Raw genomic sequence first — 18,615 nt, forward strand, 5'->3', positions numbered from 1 at the left:
CCCCGTGTCCACATTCTGACTAGTTCAGAACACGACTTTCTTGGCATTCAAAGTGCCCTCAGGCCTGACTATTCCTCAAATGTCTCCCCAGGGAGGTAGAGGATTTCTTTTTTCATTTTTTTCCCCTGTTTTTCAAAAAGGCTCAGAAGCTTCCTGTCTACATCCAAATAACCATTCAAAAAAAAAAGACACTGACACTTAATTCTCCTTGGCAAGCTGTATTAAGTTTTTTCTTTTTCTTAGAAAGGTGCATTTTAGGGAACACCCGCTCCCCAGCCTGGAAACTCAGGCTTGGGGACTTGGCCCTGTTTCAGAACACCAGTTTGAAGATGACTTCGAGTGAAGATTTCAGGCCTGGTGACAAGAAAATTATCTCAGTTGGGGCAACAGGCTCCCGTGTCACAGGGCTGGGCAAGGCACCAACCTGCCTCTCACCCATGACTTGGCAACATTGCCGAGTGTGGTCTTTGCTCCAACCAGTAGGCACAGGGAGTCCACAGGCCGTGGCTACCAGTGGGCAGGGATGACCACTGAGGACCCAGCTGAGTTTGGCCAGAGGGCTATTTTTATGTAACTGACATTTACTGGGCATGGTTGTCACCTTGCCTCCTTCTGCTACAAGGCTCAGGAAATTATTACCCCCACCAGAGCAGGGGTCTGCAGCTGCCTTGGATAGCTGAGGGGAGAATGGGGGAGGAAGGCTGCATTTCTTCCACTTACGCTCAGTGGGAAAATGGCAGTATTCTCATCTGATGAGTAATAAGGAAATACTCTGTACAGTTCTAAGTACTTTACACCTATCAGCCTGGTTAATACTCACCATAACCCCATGAAATAGATATTACTGTCCTCTCTTTACTGATGAGAGAACTGGGCATTGAGACGGGAAGTAATTTATCCAAGATCACCCAGCTAATATGTAGTGGAACAAGGATTTAAACCCAAATGCTCTAGCTCCAGAACCCACATTCTTAACCATAAACAAAGATCAATAAAAATGAAGTTTAAGTTTTGACTCAACATTGGGGACCAAACTCAACTATGAGCTGTTGGTTCTTTTGGGTCAGCCGTATTTGAAATGAGAAGGAATTTATGAAGAGCATTTAAACAAGGAAATATTGATTCAAAATATACAGCCATTCCTAGCATTTTTACTGTGTTTAATGAAGCCTGTCTTCCTTCTTACCCATGTTAGCCAGAGTGTTTGACAAACTAGCCAGTGGGAAGAAGCTTCATAAAAATGGGAGGGTTTTTGTTGTTTGTTTGTTTTTTGTAAGATTTTTATTGGGGAAGGGGAACAGGACTTTATTGGGGGAACAGTGTGTACTTCCAGGACTTTTTTCCAAGTCAAGTTGTTGTCCTTTCAATCTTAGTTGTGGAGGGCGCAGCTCAGCTCCAGGTCCAGTTGCCCGTTGCCTGTTGCAGGGGGCGGAGCCCACCATCCCTTGCGGGAGTCAAACCGGCAACCTTGTGGTTGAGAGCCCACTGGCCCATGTGGAAATCGAACCGGCAGCCTTCGGAGTTAGGAGCATGGAGCTCCAACAGCCTGAGCCACCGGGCTGGCCCAAAATGGGAGGTATTTGAGCAGGAAGAACAACCCCATGTAGGCACAGGCATTTCAGAATTTGGAGTAGCTGTAGAAAATCCAATTAAAGCAGAGGCTACTTGAATTCATTCATTCATTCAAAATATTTTTGAGTACCAGTTCTATGTCAGGCATTGTTCTGGGTGTCACGGGTACAGAAATAGAGGAGATAAGGCAGTACCAGGTGAGAGAGGTTTTTTATTTTAAATGGGTGGTCAGGAAATTTGAGTCTGAAACGTTGACCTTTGAGTAAGATGCTAAGGGAGGTGAGTGATAAACCATGTGGGTGTCTGGATGGAGAGAGGGAACAGCCAGTGCAAAGCCTAAGGTAAAGCATGCCTCATGTACTCCAGGAACATCAGGGAGGTCCGTGAGGCTAAAATAGAGTGAGTAGGGGGAGAAGAGCAAGAGATGAGGTCGGAATCATAATGGACATGGGAGAGATTGTGAACATGACCTGTTTAAATGAGCTTTGTTTAAGGAGACATTCCTTCCCAGTGTACCCAGGTAAAGGAACAAGATATGACTGATGGCATTCTCTAAGAGTCAAGGAACTAACAGACTAAAGGTCACAGGAGAATGTAGTCAGCCCTACCTTGGCTTGGCTTGGCTTGCCTTATAATCCTTGGGATGTACTTTTGTAAAATAAGACTAGACCATAGGAATTGGAGCTTTTATTAGGTGGGAAGACGAATTTAGCAACCTCGTAGGAATGCCAAAGGCTATGCTCATAAGAAGAAAATAAAATTGTTATGATTTAACGTCCAAAACAATGCCTCCATTGCCTACCGGAGTGCCTGGAATCCAATCATTATACGTCTAGCTCTCTGGATTTTGAAGGTAATAAATGGAGGTGAGAGGGCACCAAAGGCAAACCTTACCTATGTCAAAATGGTGTCCAATATTGGAATATAGATCATCCTCTCTTAATTTTGTTCTGTCAATTCTAAGTCTTCCATTCCAGCATCTCAGAACCTCACACTCTTGGAAATGCCTATCAAGTATTATTACACTTGATTTCCTAAAGTGGTCAGAGATACTGGGCCCACAATTCTCACATTGAAGGCTGTGTAGGAAGGTACAAAGTTGTGTGGTTATTGTCTTAGGCTAAATGTGCAACAGTGCAACCAACCCAAGAACACGTTATCAAGTTTTACATTGGGGTTGTAAGTTCTGCCCTGTCACTCACCAACTGTGTGACCTCTCTGAGCCTCCGTCTCCTTATCCATAAAATCAGAACCATAACTCCTGCCTGTTGTGGAGTTTGGACTTAAAGTCTATAAAGTAGCTGGCATAAAGCAAAGCAGAGAAAAAGGAAGGAAGTAATGCACTCATACTTCTGTCCTCTGTAAAAGGAACGTGTTGGGTGAATCATTCATTTGGCAAATATTTTGTAAACACCTTCCTGTGATCATTGCTACATTAGTACCCACAGGCCTCAGTGTTTGGTTCCTTGGGGAAAAAAATGTAAAGGATGGAAGCCTGATAGACGCCATGAAGGGTCTAAGAGACCCCACTTGAACAGTCCATCATCACTCAAAGGGAAATTGCAAATCCTCTCCAGGGCAAGTTTTTGCTGGTGTTTTTTTTCTTCCTGGTTTTCATGTATTGTTCTATTGCCATGATTCTATTAATAGCAAGTATTTTAAATCATTTATAAAATTATGGTATCACTTTATAAATGAAAAGTCCACAATATTTCATTTTGATGGGCACTTAATGATGACAAATACTCATTATTCTATTAACACTCTCTTTAAAGCTCAATAAGCCCCTCCCAGGACTCTCCATAAGTTGTGTGGTCTCCGAGCTCATTAAAGAAAACAAAGTGTCCACGTTACTAGTGTGACCTACCAGTTATATAATATGCCAGGTATGCAAAGCGTTCTGTGATGGTTTTTTATAATTTCCTGGTCTGAGCATCAATTTTTTATTTACAACTATATTGTTAGGATAAAATTCTGCTTGTTAGGATAAAATTCTGCTTGGGGCTAGTCTGCTTCTTCATAGAAGTTGTAACTAGCCATTCTAATGTCCTCCCTAGGGAAGAAAAAATTAGTTTTTAATTTACTTACCTGTGTATTTGGTGTCAAAGGCACTTTTTCCAAAGTATATTGCAAGAAACATCAGTTACATTGGAGTTACTAAAAAAAAGGTTTTATGGTCAAACAAATTCAACAACATGAAACAGGTTACTTGGAAGTTCACAACGGAGTTTTAGTTTGCAGCATTTCCTAAAATTATAAAACCAGTAAATCAAAGAAGCAGGACCTCACTGAGAGTAATCCTGAAAGCAATTGTGGGTGTTTTATTTCCAACAATCCCTATGAATTTGTTTGGTGGGGGTAATAGTCATTCCCCTACAGATGGGCGAAAACTCAGGCAATCCCATGGCTTTTCTGACAACTCTTAGGCAATGACTCAACTCAGAGATGAGAATCTATCAATCAATACTTCAATCTTGTGGGTCGGCTGGTTCCTGTGTGTGGGTGGCCTGCCTGCACACATTCGGTAGACCTGGTTTTGTCTCTCTCTCCATCTCCTCCCTAAGCTTGCTTATCCTGACTTCTGACCCTTTTGTGGTTGGAGCAAAGGTTGGGGGGTTGAGGGAGGCAAGCTGGAAGGAGGGTGTAGGAAAGTTCCTCCTTGATAAGTACTTTCGTAAAATGGCTTTGCGATCTCTAGGCCTAGCATAGAGGCCTAGCATAGAGATGCTCTTTTTTGTCATGTGCACTTTTGTGGAGCCTCAGAGGGTCCCCTGCTAGGCCCCCAGCTGCCTCTCCCTTGATCGGACCCTCATCAGCTATGCCCATCACTGATGTCCTCACTGTGAGGGCCTTCTCCATCACAGGCTGCCCTTTGGAGCTGGAGCCTTTCGAAAAGACCCGGAAGGAAACAGATGGAAAACTCAAGTGGAGTAATTGAAGGGAGTTTAACAAAGGGACTGTTTACAATGGCACGAGCAGCATAGGGTAAGACCAACAAAGAGATGGGAAGTGTCCTAAAACTGGCAAGAGCAGAGAGCTGTTAGCACCCCTAAGTCTAAAGGGACGAGTGCAGGGAAACCTGCAGGACAGGACCACCTAACAAGGAACTGTGGCCTTCCATGACACATTTTGCCAACCTGTCACCCAACAGGGAGGCAACCCAGGGAATGAATACCCTGACCTCTCTCCCCATATTCTTCAGTCTTCCCTGGTGCTTCCTATTGGCCAAACCCAAGCAGAAGTCAGAGGGCAAGGGAGCCCTGTCAAGGTAGCTTATAGAGGTCAGCCTCCTAGGGCACAGAGCACAGTATAGAAGGATGGAAAGTAGATTTATAGGGACAAACAGAATATCCATTCATGACCTCAAGATGTTCTCAGCCTGGGTTCCACCATGGACGGGCCCCCCCACCTGATTCTAACTTCTTCTTTGACTGCATTCTCTCTTATTCTGCCCACTCCAGCTTATTCTGGGCATCTCCCCATTGCCCTAGGCTTATACCCTCTTCCTGGAATGCCCTGTCTCCACTCTTCGCTTAGTGAAATTATTTCCATTCTTTATGAGTCATTTTAAGCATCACTGACTCAAGGGATCTTCCATTTAAAAACCTGTGCTTCTTTTACACATGGCTTTGCACATTTGGGATTCATTAATTATTTTCAATTACAGTCATTTCTGTCTTCTTTGGACACAAGCTTCTTGAGGGCAGGGGTTTGATCCAGGGAAAAGGGCTACTTTTTCTTGGAGCCTGACACACAGCAGGAACTCAGGAAGAGGGTGCTCCATGATTGGTTTCCCCTGTCTGAGCCTCAGTTTCCTCAGTTAGAAAACGAGAGACTTAATACAGATGATGTGAAAGGCCCCTTTGAGCTCTCAAATTCTCTGAAATGTAAATGCTATTCCCACAGGTGAGACCCTCTTGACTTCTCTGTCAAGAAACTTCTTCCACATTTATACATTAACCAGGGAATCCAGTAGGGGGAGAAGGTTAGGAAATCTCAGATTACTTACGAGAGGCAAAAAATAGCAATACAGTGGATGTATACAGTTTCGCAAGGAAATGAGCAATCTCTTCTTTGATGGAATATGTGAAAGCTAAACTGGAAGGAATAATTAGATTAAATGGTGATGTAAACTGGAAAGGAAGCATTACTTCCTGCGCTGCACCAAATGTCTTACAGGTGTCAGTGGGACCCACCAGCTCAGTAATTAGGGTATTTTAACTGTCTCCGCTTAACTATGTGCAAGTGATTGAAAACGGGAGTTTTACTGGGGCCCCTGGCACCAGGAGAACATTTTGGTGAAATGAGCTTTGTTCTCTGTTACTAGGGGTAAAATAGAAACCAGGATTCAATGTCAATGGGTGTTGTAATGGCTTCTTTTTGACCCCACATGGCCCAGGGCTCTGCTAGTATGTACCCCAGGAGGCTTATGACCCCAATGAGTGCATACCCAAGGGTGCCCCAAGTGTGGAGCTGAAATGCAAAGCTCTGATTTGAGAGTCAGCAAAGTTTTGTCAGGACCTGGCTCTTCCACTGAGAAGGTATAGCATCTTAGGAAACCCAAAACCTGAACTATCTGATGCACAAAGGGGACATCATGACATTCCTGATCTACAGAGAAGGTTTCTGATATACAGTGAACACATCATAAAATAATGAAAACCTTTCTGTTTTGGAGCCAGGCAAACTTGCATTCCAGCCCAGGCTTGGCTGCTTGCAGTGTGGGTGACCTTAGGTGAGCTGCGTGTCCTCTCTGAGCCTCAGTTGCCTTGTATGAAAGCCTGAGTGTAATCACAGCCCTGCCTGAACAGTGACTTAGTGGGGTCTCTATAACATAGTAGCAATAACAAGGCTCTAATACATGAACAGTTTGGCTCTCCCATATCCCAAAAGCCAGTCATTTACTTTATTCATTCATTCATTTAACAAATATGTACTGAGTGCCTACTATGTGCCCGGCCCAGAATACACAGTAATTAGCAAAGCAGCCATGGTCCCTGCCCTTGTGAACTTTACAGTCTACATGAGGTAAGGGAGTACTGACTTCAAATAAATAGGCAAATCTATGAAAAAAATGCATAGTCCTGTGAAAACAATTAATGGTGAGTGTTATTTAGATGACAGAGCTCAAAGAAGGCTGCTCTGAGGAAGTGACATGTAAGCTGAGACTTAAAGAATGAGTTGGCGTAATCCAGGTGAAGTGTGGGCCAAAGATTACTCCAGATTGAGGGAGGAGCACGTGTGAAGGCATAGAGGTGGGAAGGGGCTTTGAAGTGAGAAAAGGCCAGGATGGCTAGAGTTGTGTTAACAAGAGGAAGAAAGATACACAATGAGGCTGGAGAGGTGAGCAGGTCAAGTGGATTTCATCTCACCTGCAGGGGAAATCCTCTCTCCAAACTCCTTTTATGGGGTAGAGCCCCCGCTTGGATCCCTGGTTGATGGTTATCAAGGCCACCTGGGAGAGCAAACAGTGCCTGGTCTACAAGGGATAAGAACAGTGTCCTAGTCTCAGATTTGTCACCGAATCCTCAGAAAGTATATCGTTAGCATGCAGCTTCATTTCTTGATGCCTCAGTTTCCCTCCACCCAAATAAGATGCATTTGGGCAAAAGAATCCACCCTACAATTCTCAGATTACCAATTTCAATGTCTTGCCAACTTCCTTGGGAGTCATGAACCTTGGGACAGTCACTTCCAGGAACAAAGAGAAGGGAACATCTGCTCTGTTCAATCCTGCTCTACCGCTGTCCCTGGAGTGTCGGGAAAAGTGCTCAGGAAGGAGGAGGTAACACCAGGGCCCCCCAGAGGATGTGCTATCAGCAAGGTAAACAGCTGGCAGGGGCAGAATAACAGTATTCGGAGCCCCTGTCAGCCCTTGGGGAGGAGAGAGAAGCATTCTGCTCCCCAGGAGCGGAGCCTGCAATGTGATCTCCCAGGGGTAGAGCCTCTCTGAGGACACCTGGGACCAATGAGCCAGTGGATTTTCCTCTTGGGCCTGTTCTGTTTTCTAATCAGTTTAGCTTCCAGTCTACCAGTCCTTAGATTAGCCAAACCGCCAGTGATTTTGGCTGGCTGGTCCCAGGCTAAGTCAAGTGGAAAGTTAAGGTGATTGTCCAGATGAGTCAAATCTTGCAAAAGGATAAAGAGTACCGAATGCCAGGCCTGGCACAGCTTGACTTCCTGTACGCATCAGCCTCACCAGATCACTGTTCAGCCCTCCATGTCACTAGACTGGGTGGTCATATCATTCCAAGGGACCCTCACGTACCGTGACTAGAATCTGAAACAAATGAGTATCATTCCCCCAGCAAGGCTTTGTGGAGAGTCACAATGTGCTAACCCTGTGTTACACTCCGCAGCAAGAGTCTCTATCTCTGAAAATCAAAATCTTTTACTATAGATAAGCAAATAAAACCAAGTGGCAAGTAGGAATTGGTGAACTTAAGACAGTCAACCCAAATATAGTACAACTCTAATTGTTATGGGGTTTAGAGAAAGAAGGAGCCAGTAGGTCTGGGGTTGAGGAGAATGATTTGTGTGAAGAAGAAGAAAGATTCCAACACAAAGGAAGGAAGAAGATAACCCTGATTGTCAATTAGGTAACAACAGCAAGGAGGTCAGAAAGAACATAGAGAATTTGGGAAACAGCAAAGAACCACTACCAAGAAAGTCCTAGAAGTTTACAACTCAAAATCTAATCCAATTTGATGTCCCAGCCCGTAGTGGGACCTTGACTAAGATATTCTGTTATATTCCCCAAAAGGAACTATTGAATTGTGTCCCCCAAAAAGAACTGTAGAAGTCCTAACCCCCAAGCCTCTATCTCAGAAAATAAAAATCTTTTAATATAGGTATGTGAATATGACCTGTGAATGTGACCTTCCTTGGAAATAGAACCTTTGCAGATACAGTCAAGTTAGGATGAGGTCATTGGAGTGGACCCTCGTCCCATATGACTGGTGTCCTCATAAGAAGAGAAAAACACCATGTGAGGACAGAGACACACAGGCAGAACACCTTGTGAAGATAAAGACAGAGATTGGAGTGGTGCAGATGTAAGTCAAGGAAAGCCAAGGATAACACCAGAAGCTAGAAAGAGTCAAGGAAGGATTCCCCCCTGCAAGTTTCAGAGGAAACATGGTGCTGCCAACACCTTGATTTTGGACTTCTAGCCTCCAGAACCATGAGACGATACAGATCTGCTGTTTTAAGCCACCCAGTTTGTGGTACTTGTTACAGCAGCCCTAAGACACTAATACATACTCACAGACATTCGTTTAGTTTTAGAGAAGGTACAACCATCCATCACAAGAATGATGTGAAGGGATATGAAATGACCCCTAGAAAAGTGCTCTGCACTCCCCAAAAGGAATTACATTGCCAGATAAAGGAATTATATCCCCACACCCTGGGAGAACACTGGGTACACAGGAGGTAGTAACTGACAGTGAGAAAGAATGGAGGGGAGGGTTTGGTTCACGAGTGAAGGTATAAACTTCAGAATCAAACAGGCCAAGACTGAGCCCCGCTCTACGTCTTACAGCCTGTGAAACCTTGGTTGAGTTCCTTCCCTCTCTGGGCCTCCATCTTCTCAGCTATAAAATGGAGATGATAATTGAACTTACCTCATAGAGGCAAGTGACTTTTAAAGAAATAGTGCACAGAAAATCCTTAGCATAGAGCCTCACGCTGACCTCCCTGGTCCCAGGCTTTACCTTGGTGGCCTGCCAAACTCACACACTTCTTTTCACAGCTATGCCTTTGTCTCTATGAAATGCACAGGCTTCAGCCTCAACCAACTATCTCCCCTTTCCAGAATTCCTCTCAGACTCAGGGGCCATTCCTGTCCTCTGGACCATTCCAGCCCTCACAATGTCTCCCTCCTCTGAAATACATAATTGCCTTTGCCACCATGAGACACCAAAAATCAACTTGCCTTTTTTTTTTTTTTTTTCTATATGCTCTGCCTTGCACCTCAGGTTATACCCATTGAAAGTCAAAGGGAACTTGTATTGTCCAATGCTCACTTTATGCCAGACCTTGTACTGGGCACTTTACATTCCTTATCATTTAATTTAATTTCACTTAATTCCATCCTCGTGACATCTCTCTAACGTGTCTCTAACCTCTTTGTCTCCTCCTGCTAGAAGAGTACCTGCCACATAGTAGGTGCTCAATAAAAGCTGTTCTATATGCTAATACCTTCAGTTCTTTGCTTGGGCCAGTATGAGAAAAGCCACAAAGGAAGAAGACCTTTTGGGTCTCTGGGTAACTGCTTAATGCTGCAGCCAGCAAAAAGACAAGGTGGTTCTCTTTTTGAAATGGGTTTGGGAGCCCCTGCCTAGCACACCTTGACCCACTCAACTTCCAATACTAGCGACCCCTGCCAAGCTAACCATTAGGAGAAAAATCTTATTATTGGTACCGTCTTCCCAACACAGCCTCACCACAGGACAGCTTATTAGGCCGTCGGGCCTTATTAGTGCTCGTGGCAGCGCGGTTGAGTGTAACTGGATCTCGAGCCGTGTGCTAAATGCTCCATCTGGAGCGACTCTCTCTGAACACTGATGAGGGCTGCACTCTCCTCATCCTTAAAAGTCTTCTGAAGAAGGGCTCCGGTTTCCGAAACATGCTGGAAGAGAAGCGGGCACCCACAGTCCCTGGCTCCTCACCCCTACACAGAAGAACCAAGCAAATAATGGCAGAGACCTACTCTTCCCAGTGTCCTTCTTCATATGGACACTCAGAGCGTAAATGTATCAATGGTCTGTCTTATGACAGATTTACTCTACCAATAGTTCTTGAACGTGAGCTATTTGCCAGGCATTATCTGGTACTCGTGTTATAACAGTGAACGAAACAGAAATCTCTGGCTTATGGTGCTGTTGGTCTAGCAGAGGAGATAAAGAGTAAATTTAATTTTGGAAACGTAAATTATAGAGAATGCATATTGGTTTGCTAGGGCTACCGTAACAAAGTGCCACAAATTGGGTGGCTCAGACAACAGAAATGGATCGTCTCACCTGGAGGCTAGATGTCGGAGATCAAGGTGTCTACAGGGTTGGTTCTTTCTGGGGTCTGGGAGGAAAGAATCTGCTCCAGGCCACTCGCCTTGGCTTGTGGGTGGCTATCATCTCCCTGTATTGCTTCCCATTGTCTTCCGTCTATGTGTATCTCTATGTATATTTCTTAATGTTTTCTATTTTTATAAGGATGCCAGTCACGTTGGGTTAGGGCCTATTTTCATGACTTCATTTTAACTTGATTACCTATGTAAAGACCCTACACCAAATAAGGTCAAAGACTGGTATATGGCGGTGTGGGGGGAACAATTCAACCCATCACATTCTGACTTAGAATTATAACTATGTTATGTAACTAATATTAAGAAATAGTGATAATTGCTATGGAAAAAAATAAAGCAGGTAAGGCAGATAGAAGAGCCAGGGCATGAGGGAGCTTCATTAAACAGGGTGTTCAGGAAAGAACATTCTAGGCAGAAAGAAAAGCCAGAGCAAACACCCTAAAGGCAGGCGCAGGGCTGGAATATTCTAGAAAAGCAGAGAGACTCGTGGCTGGAGCAGAGCAAATGAAGGGGAGAGTCGTAGGAGAGTGTGGAGGGGACAAATCGTGTACTGAAGCCGTCGCAGGAACGAGAGCCATGGGAGGGTTTTGAGAGGCCCATGGTCTGATTTTTGTGGTACTATGAAAAATTGTTTTCCTGTGAGTTTTGGTGTTGGGGTAAAGAAGCTGATCTTCACGATAATGTTTCCTTTCTGCTGCTTGAACAGTGCTTGCCTCACCTTCCCTGACACCCTCTACCCCATGACACAGGTGCAGGATTTCTGTGAGGCTGCATCTGCCTGCGTCCCACACACCCAGTTCCTCAGACTTCTTGCACTGGGAATATCCTGGGCCTCCTGCTTCAAATACCAAATTGGCCGCAATAGACCAAAGCATTGTAGTGTTCCCCGGCACTGGGCTCTCCTTGCCTCTCCTTTCCACATCGTACGACAGATGCAGAGAGGAACGTGCCAACCTCGGAGCCGACACCAGAGATAATAAATGCTTCGAAAACTGCCTTCTTAGAAAACAGAAGCCTGTAAAAGCTGGTACTAACTATGCAATAAAAGGTGGAAATAGTTACCTTCCCAGACATGGCTCAGTGGTGTGTCATTAGAGGGAGCATTGTTCGCTTTTGAGAGCCATCCCCCACACCCAGGGTGGGCCCGGGATTTCCCTCACTTCTTTCTCTTGACTGACCTTGGTGACTGGGACCCCAACCCTTAACTGTTTATCTTAGGAATCGGTAACGTCCACTGAGGGCCTCCCCTGGGCCGTGTATGTTGTAAACACTTGCTCGTCTAATCTTCACAGATATTAATGTAGCTATTACTAGTCCCATTTTACAGATGCAGAAACGTAGCCTCAGAGTGCTTATTTTTGCCAGAGATCATACAAGTAAGCTAATGAATGGTAGAGCTGGGGCTTGAACGTGGGTCTGCATCATTTCAAAGCTTGTTTTTCTCCCCCAGTACACCTTGCTGCAACCCAAAAACTCAATGTGCAGAGCTCAAATCTCCATTTGATACTCTGTCATTTAATATGCATGTGAAACTTTCCTTGTGTGCTTCCTGTCTCTGGTTAAAAAGCTTATCCCCCTATAAAGTCCGATTTTTTTAATATTAAAATTGTATCTTACTCTTCAATGTCCATCTCCAGTGTTACTCCTCTAGGAGCCTTTACTGATAGCCCCTTTTCCCCCAACAAAAGCTGAATGTATTCGCCCTGTACTTTGAAACAATTGTATTAGATTGGTGCAAAAGTAATTGCGGGTTTTTGCAATTTAACCTTTTAAACCGCAATTACTTTTGCACCAACCTAATAAAATAAACATGAGTTTTGGAATCAAATGGATCTGTGGTCATAGCCAATGTTTTGTGACATTGAACAGTTATTTACCTCCCCTGAATCTCATTTCCTCGTGAATTCAATAGGGATTAAAATTCCTACCTGATAAGCATTAAAAGAAATAATGTGTGTAAAATAGGCCAATAGTAGTTGCTCATTAAATGTAAGTGCCTTGTACTACTCTCTTATGACCCTCAGAACATTCTGCCTTATAGAATAACTGTTTTGTGGCTTCCTTTGAAGGTATGGGCTGTACCTTACTCATTTTTGTAGCTCCCATTGTAATAGTTCATAGTTGGCACTCCAGAAATGTTTATGGAATGAGTTTAAGTTGCAAGTTACTAACCTTTCCTGAATGAAGATTGAATAAACATAAAGAGGAGGACAAATGAAGAGGGGGGAGGGAAGAGAAAAGGGGAGAGAAGGAAGAAAAGAAGGAAGGAAGAAAAGAAGGAAGGAAGGGAAGAAGGAGGAAGGAAGGAAGGAAGGAAGGAAGGAAGGGAAGAAGGAGGAAGGAAGGAAGGAAATCCCGAAATGGCAATGCATGGCAGGAAGAGAAGCCCAGAGGTGGAGGCCCACACAACCAAGAAGACTGATCAATCACAAAGGCAAATTCATCTGTTTTCCAAAGTCATCAAGAACTGGCCCCATCAGGAGCTGCATCCCTTGTCATCCAGGTACATCAAGCACACAAATACATGCACTTTTTAATAGCTATTAAGTGGCGAAAGATGGGAAATTTAGGCAAAGCATTCCTTTATGTGTTAAAGCCAGGAACACAGGGAAGGGTAACTCTGTCTATATCAAGAAGTTCCCCTACCCCCACCTCACCGTGGAAGCCCCCACATAGGTAGGTAATGGCACAGGGACAGGTCAGGCTCAGGCCCCTCTCATTCTCCTCGGCAAAGGCAAGAGCTGCAGAGCTCTGCTTCTGCTCCATCTGCTGACAGTCAGTGAAGGAGAAGAAAGGGAGCCCTCTGCTCCCACTACTTCTAAGTCAATTAGGACATGCTGATTCCCTAACAGGATTAGCTGGCCTTCCCCAGAGCCTTGTCCATTCATGAAGGAATCAATGATGTCTCCATAACACAGAAATCATTTACCAACCTAAACAACCAAATGCAGAGTTAATAATTCTTAGTTTTAAAGTCAACTTTATGGCCATTTTGCTCCCTCCAAAAAAAAGAAAAAAAAGTGTTTTAACACTAATGGAGCTACCTCTTTTTCTGTGTGGGCATTATTCCAATAGTTTATTGCTAGCCTCAGGTGTGAGGCATTGTGGGTCATTTCTAGCAGCACTAGGCAGAGAGGGAACAGAGACAGATTTCACTCATAGGGTGACAGAAGTGTTCCCTAACTCACACCCCAAACCCAGCAGAAACTTGGAAATAATGGATGAGATAAACTAGAAAATCCATTAATTCATGGAGAAAATTAAATCATATGTAAGCAGAAATTGAGACATATATCCATAAAAGTATTGGTAGAGGATACTGGAAATCCGCCAACGCCCTCACTGTAGTCAGAGAGATCTTCCTAAACCACAAATAAGATTACCTCATAACCTGCTTAAGATTTTTCAGTAGCTTCCCCTCATGGCTGTGAGGATGAAGTCCTACCTCCTTCACTGGGGCTACCAGACCTTGCAGTGTCTCGTCACTGCCCACTTTCCCGGTCTCACCTCTGGTAATTCTCCTAATCCTATCTGCACTGTGCCACACACGCCTGTCCACATGTACATAAACACATCCTGTCATGCAGGGCAGCCTGTGGGGTCTCTGGTCCTGCTCCCCACATAAGAACACAGGACATGGTAAGGCCGAAAAGGAACACCCACGGAGCCATAGATGGGGGAGTCACACCACTATATTCTCGCTGGCGGCTGGGTTGGAGACACAGGAAGCAGGAGCCACACTGTCTGCAACCCACCATCCTAACTGCAATCCGCACCTGCCAGCCACCATCTTCTTGCTAGCTCCCATTTTCTGCTAGCGTAGCCACGGCAGTTATATTAGTGGCCAATGGCTCACTGGTTACAGTTGACGGCCAACTAGCCACAGCTGATGGCCATCCAATCCCAGTTGATGGCCATTTACTACCTGAGCCAGCACCTTTCCACGTGAGTCCGAGAGCCTGGAAACTGCACCCCTGGCTCTGTCCCCACACATCCCTACACATGCACACGCACACACAAACACATACACACCAATGTACATGTGCATACATACCCACACGCATGCACACAAACACATACACATGTGCATGCACATACATAAACACATGTGCACACTTTCCCCCTTACTCTTATTGATCTTTCACATCCCAGAGCAGATGTCACTTCTTCCAGGAAGCCCTCCCAAGAAAACCTTAACTGTAAATTAGATGCCATTACTACTCTGACTCCCATGGCACTTTGTACTTCCATATCTTAACTCTTCTCCAGGGTTTTGTAATTGCTCGCTTATCTGCCTAGTTCCCCTAACTACACTAATGGATAAGGACTGTGTGTGAACTGTCTGCCATGGTAGCCCCAGGGTCTAGGACAGGGCCTGTAGTTCAATAAATACTGGTCAAATTAAATTTAATTGAAGAGCCTAAGTTTAACATTACCTGGAAAATCTTAGGCAGGTCTAGCATGTCCTAGGTACATGCTAAATATTGGTCATATTGAACTGATTTAAATTGAATATGACTTAGATCATCTCAGGAAGGCAAAACTGAGATTAATGGTATTTCAGGAAGCTAATAGCTGCTTAATAGTATGAAATAATATTGCTATAGTGATGGAAGATAGTGTTCACCAAAAGGGGTCGGAAGGTCATAGTGAATGAGAAAAAAAATTAAAAACCTAAAAGGAAAATCTGTTTTTACCCAGCTCTGCTCAATAGAAAGTCAGTGAATTCATCACTGACCCCAGCTGGCCACTGGAGAGGGGTGCCATGCTGTGGGCAGAAGACTCATCGAGCATCATCATCCTTCAAGATGCTCAGCCTCCTTTTCTCAGATTCACTCTTCACCAAATATCCCACAAATTTGCCCTGCAGATTTCCTAGAGGGAGATAATGTGCTAACCCAGCCATTCCTGCCCCTTGGCAGCTCTGTTTCTCATTGAAAATGAATAAACTGGCCCTGTTCACGTGCCAGTCTCTTGGAAGCCAGGCTGGTAGGAATCTGTCCTGAAAACCCTGCTCTATTCTGAGTCTAAGAAAAAATATGTTTCTAAACTTACAGAGCCGCTCAGCCTGGGCAGTCACTGGTCCCCTCAGAAGACACTGCTGTTTCATTTCTTCTAGATACAATGGAAAACAAACCTAGAACCTACATAACTCAGTGAACACAGGGCCTGAGGGAAGTGACCTGCCCCTGAAGCTGGCTATGCTGGGTCCGTTAGGCACAGAGGGCACTGCCTGAACCCAGGCAATGACAACCATTCAGGGGAGTCAGACAGGGGCTGCAGATACAGTCTTTGGTGTTGGGAACCTGGCAGCTGGGCTGGGTAATAAAAAAGACTCAAGTTGTGGGGGATGGGACAAGTAGGCTTCCAGCAGGAGTTTGGGGCAAGACGCCATTTGGGGGCAGATAAGGTAAAGAGCCTGGGGCTGTGATAACCGTATCCTAATACTGGCTTCCCTTTATTGGATACTGACTATGTGCCAAGCAATATCCTCAGTGTCTTAATAAACATTAAATCTTCCAATGACCCTATGATCCAGGAACCAATAGCACTCCAGGTACAATGAGAAACCTCTCCGGTACAATACTAAGCTCAATATATTAGCGCGAGCCACATGGAATGGTCAATATTTGTTTGTTTTTTACCTACCGACACAATGGCCATTTCATGTGATTCGTCCAGATAGTTACTGTCTCCATAGGCAGGGCCCCGGAACCTAGACAGGATAGAACGTGTGGATGGAAGTGAACAGAGAAGACAGGAGTGAAACAGAGGAGAGGTCACCATGACCAGCTAGGACTACCCGGCTGCCGTGTAGACAAGTTCCGAGAGTGCTGTTGTCAAGGCCACAGCAAGTAATTGCTGGGTTTCTAGCTGAGGGGCTGGTCCCACAAACAAGCCAGCTGTTGTTTACCAGTAAAGTCACAAGAGAAGTCACAGACTGAGCTGTCCGCTTTCCCAACACACAGAGGCCCAAGCAGCCGCTCGCGTCTCTGTCCGCCCTAGCCGAGCCTCTTTCTGTGAACAGAAATCAGATCACATGTTGCCTGAAGTCAGATATGTGACCAGCCTCAGTGCACTCTGCAAGATTTCACCAAAGATGAAAATAACTTTCTCCTGCTGCATTTAACATCTGGTGTCACAGATTTTTGCTGAGAGCCATAAAATCACCAACTTGCAGAGAAAACCTCATTGTTGAAAAATACATTTATGGAGGGGTAGGTGGCAGCCAGCGCCTGGCTGTGTTCTGTGGCTGCCTCCGTGTTAATGTCAGCCCTTTGTCTCCTTGATGGATGATGAATTTCACGAGGCCTCGGGAGAATCTAGGGCAGTAGGAAGATAGACCCTGGCTAGTGACTCTGTCACTGACTAGCTGAGGGTCCTTGGACTGGATCCTTAACCTTTCTGAACTTGCATTTCCTCATCTCCAAAAAAAAAAAAAAGAAAAAAGAAAAAAATGAGGATTGAAAATAGCCACCTGCCAGGGTTATTGGGTAGATCAGTGTAGATTCGATGAAATAACATATGTGACAGTGCCTGGCACAAGAGTAAATGCTAGCTTCTTTTTCCTTTCTTTTCCTTTTCTTTTTTTGCTCTATGACATTTCCTTTCAGTCCCCAGTCTGCCCGCCCGCCGTGGCATTTGTTGAAGACTGGTACAGGCGACACTCCTGCAAGCTCGGCCCAAGTTGCAAGTAACTGGGATCCCCATGCTCTGCTTGGAGTGGAAACGCTGATGTTCTAATCCGTCTCCCCCAGTAAAATGGGAGTTCTTGAGGAAAGAGACTGTGCCTGCTCACCAGTGCCTGGCACCTAGTAGGTGCTCAGGAATTTGCTGAGGAGAGGAGTGAACTGTATGACACCAAGGAGGCAGCAGGAAGGGATGAGGTGGTGCCCCTGTGCTTACGTCAGTCAACCAGCACTTACGTAGCAAGCTCCTGCTGCGTCCAGGCCTTGTGTTAGGCCTGGGAAACAAAGGATAAATGATGAGGTGGGAGCTGAGCCACAGGGGCCCCTCAGGCCCCCTGCTATGTGGGAGCTGGGGCAGGAGGGATCGCTCTTAGTGAGTTTAATCATAGACTAGGGACCTAGGGCCGCTGCCAGGTGGGTAGGGTAAGCCACATTTGAGACGTCCTCTCTCCTGCTTGTCATACTCATGGCTGCCTTCGAAACTCACATTAAGTCTGATTTCCCTTGTGTCTAAGTGCTGCCGTGGGTAGAGCACACGGAGGGACCAATATGATGTACTTGACCCTGCTCCTGCCTCACCCCACAGCATGGCCTTGACCCTTGAACTCTCTCCAATTGCTGTATATATTTGCTCAGAGCACATTCAGTCTCCCACGTCTGTCTCTCCATCTCAGTGTATATATTTCTGTCTCTGAGTGTATACACACTGTCTCCCATACACTCCTGTATTTCTGTCCTTCTCTGTTCCTCTGGTGCCCTGCCTCTGCCCCCCTGCCAATTTCTCGGCATGTATCTCTGTGTGTGGGTGTCTCTCTCTGCTTCTCATTCTGTCTCTGCCCTTTTCACCCCTCCTCCTGCCCCTCCTGCCTCCCTCCCAACCTCTCCCTACCTGAGCCCCTCCTCCAGCTGTCTGGGGTCCCACACAGCCCAGCTACTCTTCACATATTTTTAACTCTCTCTTATTATCTTTGCCATCTCCATTTTTGGCTGTAGGCCACAGCAAACAGAATGTGAGAAAGCAAGAACTAATGAGCTTCTTCAAGAGAGGGTAGGGAGCTTCTGTTATTTCATTTAGTCCTCAGAGTTTAACTTCTGGCACTTCCGTCACGTCCCCAAATGGTAAGCGAAGGTTGTTACTTTTCAATTTGGTTGGGCTGTGTAGCACATTTCATCAATTAAAATGCACCCTCGGTGCAAAATCACAACAGGGCCGGCAGGAAGGGTGGTAGTGTGTGAGGTTGTTGTTGTTGTTTTTTTCAAAGTTACTTT

General features: G+C 45.2%; 1 protein-coding gene and 1 long non-coding RNA gene across 6 annotated transcripts in view; one reads left to right on the top strand and one right to left on the bottom strand.

Annotated features, from left to right (window-relative positions):
• NFIA (nuclear factor I A) overlaps nucleotides 1–18,615 on the top strand; it is a 561,924-nt gene that overhangs the window by 41,356 nt on the left and 501,953 nt on the right. The window lies entirely within an intron of this gene.
• LOC141572107 (uncharacterized) overlaps nucleotides 1–18,615 on the bottom strand; it is a 140,424-nt gene that overhangs the window by 2,930 nt on the left and 118,879 nt on the right. The window lies entirely within an intron of this gene.

The sequence above is a fragment of the Rhinolophus sinicus genome, linkage group LG06, assembly GCF_036562045.2.
Source record: "Rhinolophus sinicus isolate RSC01 linkage group LG06, ASM3656204v1, whole genome shotgun sequence".
NCBI classification, from domain to species: domain Eukaryota; kingdom Metazoa; phylum Chordata; class Mammalia; order Chiroptera; family Rhinolophidae; genus Rhinolophus; species Rhinolophus sinicus.